Here is a 2,545-nt window from a genome sequence, read left to right as displayed (position 1 = left end):
AAAAAAAAAGGAAAATAGATAAAAAGCAATCTAGAAAAGGGCATTTTGATTCCAGAGATGAGAAAAGATGTGAGAAATTTAGAGTACACAATGGGAAGGCCTCTTGGGTGGCTCAAGTGGTAGAGAATCCACCTGCCAATGCAGGAGATGATCCCTGGGTTGAGAAGATCCCCTGGAGGAGGAAATAACAACCCACTCCAGTATTCTTGCCTGGAGAATCCCACAGAGGAGCCTGAAGGACCACAGCCCATGGGGTTGCAGGGAGTTGAGCACAACTTAGCAACTGAACACACACACACAGGGAAGGACAGAGGGTGCTAAACACCCTCTTCCCTGCTCCCACGTGCAGAAATTAGTGCCAGGATGACAGATGTGGGGCAAGTGCGACAGTCAGGGCTTTTCTCCTGAGGTTTCTTCCACATTCCAAAGGAACTGAAGAGGACCATGGAATGTGTGAAAATGCTGTCATTTCACAGCAAAGAGAAAAGAGAACGTCCAATGTGCTTCTAGGTTGTTCAACTCAGATAATAAAGTGAAAAAAGAGGCCAGTGACTCAGAGCAGAACTTCTGTCCATGAATAAAGACTGCTTTGTCTTGTGCTACAAGAACCAGAGCACGGTGGCGTGCAAAAGGCGAAGAAACTAAAAATTTACTTTATGCTTTAGGGAAAACGTGAGGCTAGGACTTGGAACTTTACAAGTAAAATGATGTTAGGTAAAACTGCTAACATCTTTAAGGTTCAACTGCCAAAAATGGAAAATATCTGCCCTCCCTATTGCAAAGACTGCTATGAGCTTCAAAAATAAGCAAAAATTAAAAAGTAGGGGGAAAAGAGAAAAAGACTAACTGTGATCAAAAACAAAGTATTAAACTTAAAATCTGTATACAACCACAAAGGTTTGTGACTTTTGGTAATGAATTAACTGTGCACATATGCATTTTATTGTTTAAAAACCTGTAACAAATGAATGCAAGTTGAATACAAATGAACAATTAATTTACAAAACAAAATTATAAGGCTAGTAGGAAATATATTAAGTAGTCTAAGATACAAATTTAATTTTCTTAACAGGACTACTGTTTTTCAAGCAGAACAGAAAAGAATAAGTTGTTTTTGTAAAATACTGCTGAGGGTCAGCTTGCTTTGTCTCTCCTCTGCATGACTCCAGGGCACTTCTACAAGAATTCTTCCACAGAACAGTTTTAAAACCACAGACTGAGTGCTCCTCCTAATTTCTAAAAATGAGGAGAATAAGGCCAAGAGGCAGAGCTGGTCAGGAGTAGAAACTCAACTCTCTTGATTCAGTCTAGCATGTTCTTTGCTGTGTCCTCTTCTGTTTTTTCCCCCATTTCTAAGAAAAATAAAATAAGAGGTTCTTTTTCACTTGTATTGTCAATAAAGAATTCCTAACTCCACTCTTTCTTTTCTTCCAAATCTCCTTCTGACTCAAGACTATTCAACTTTAATGTTTCTGGATACAAGAAATGGATAATATGGGCAAGATGAGGGAGAAGATACAGTGACAAGAAAGAGTCTGTCATCCTGAAATATTCTGCCAAGGCTTAACTAAAGGTAACCCATTAGGGGAAGGCGTTCAGACTGTAAACTGGTGTGGATGGAACCTCAGCCTACCTATAATTTCTACTGTTCAGATATAGTGTTCCAGGGACATCACAGAATAACAATATCATTAGATGTGAACAGTCTACAACTTAGTCTCATTCTGTGAACAGCCCTTTCACTAAATGTAGTATTTTCGAAAAATGGGACCTAAAGATAATAAGTAAACAGTGAGTTTTAAGGCCTCACAAGAAAAATGACTTATATTCTATTTGTCAGGTATCAATGTTAAATGTAACTCACTATTATAAGTTATTTTCTAAGAAAATTCTCAGTAGTTTTTTCTCCCCCCAAAAATTAAAATTGCTTTTAAGTTTATAGGCTTTTAAAAATATTGGAAACTTAAGCCTACTCAACTTTTTGGTACCAAACAGCGCTATACACGAACCATCAGATATTAAGAAAAGTTTGGACCCTCAGTAATTCTTAAGCCGTTCGAAAGGGTTAAATCTCACCACCACCAAGTGACAGGAAACGATTTCCAAGTATGTTCTAGAAAATTACTTCCCAGAACGCAAAGGAAGCTCAAATCTAGCTGTCCTTTTTTTTCTAAGAATGCCATCCTAAGACTATTTTTAGGCGTTTAGGTTTGCTCCACTGCCTTTCCCAAAATCAGACTCTGCCTCTTCCAGGAAGACAGGAAGCCAATTAAACAGGGAAACAAGCAAAGGGCGACAATTACAAGGTCGTGAAACTCCACGCCCTCCCAGTTGTAAGCAAGACCGCAGGTCCACACTCCGACTCTCTCGGGCGACACTGACCTTAGGAGTCTGCGAAACGCCCCGCTCCGAGTAACTGTTTCTGAAACATCTCTGGGAAGCTTGGCTTTTCCAAGCCGAACCTGCGGTCCACAAGCTTCCGGAACTCGTGGGTTTGCGGAGTGACGCAGAACCCGGAAGTGCCTGGAAAAAAAAAAAAAAGTGG

General features: G+C 40.0%; 1 protein-coding gene across 4 annotated transcripts in view; it reads right to left on the bottom strand.

The window, feature by feature from the left end:
- PEX2 (peroxisomal biogenesis factor 2) overlaps positions 1–2,539 on the bottom strand; it is a 15,602-nt gene extending 13,063 nt beyond the window's left edge. For 3 of the 4 annotated variants that reach the window (XM_010833633.1, XM_010833632.1, XM_010833634.1), the window contains exon 1: positions 2,383–2,539. The gene's annotated coding sequence lies outside the window, so the exon portion shown is untranslated. Of the gene's footprint in view, positions 1–912; positions 1,353–2,382 lie in introns of those variants that run through there. The other variant, XR_824707.1, reaches the window with a different exon arrangement.
- Between the last annotated feature and the right edge of the window lie 6 nt (positions 2,540–2,545).

The sequence above is a fragment of the Bison bison genome, unplaced genomic scaffold (assembly GCF_000754665.1).
Source record: "Bison bison bison isolate TAMUID 2011002044 unplaced genomic scaffold, Bison_UMD1.0 scf7180017863818, whole genome shotgun sequence".
Lineage (NCBI taxonomy): Eukaryota > Metazoa > Chordata > Mammalia > Artiodactyla > Bovidae > Bison > Bison bison.
The sequence above is the reverse complement of the archived record's forward strand: the minus strand, read 5'-3'. Positions and strand labels throughout refer to the sequence as shown.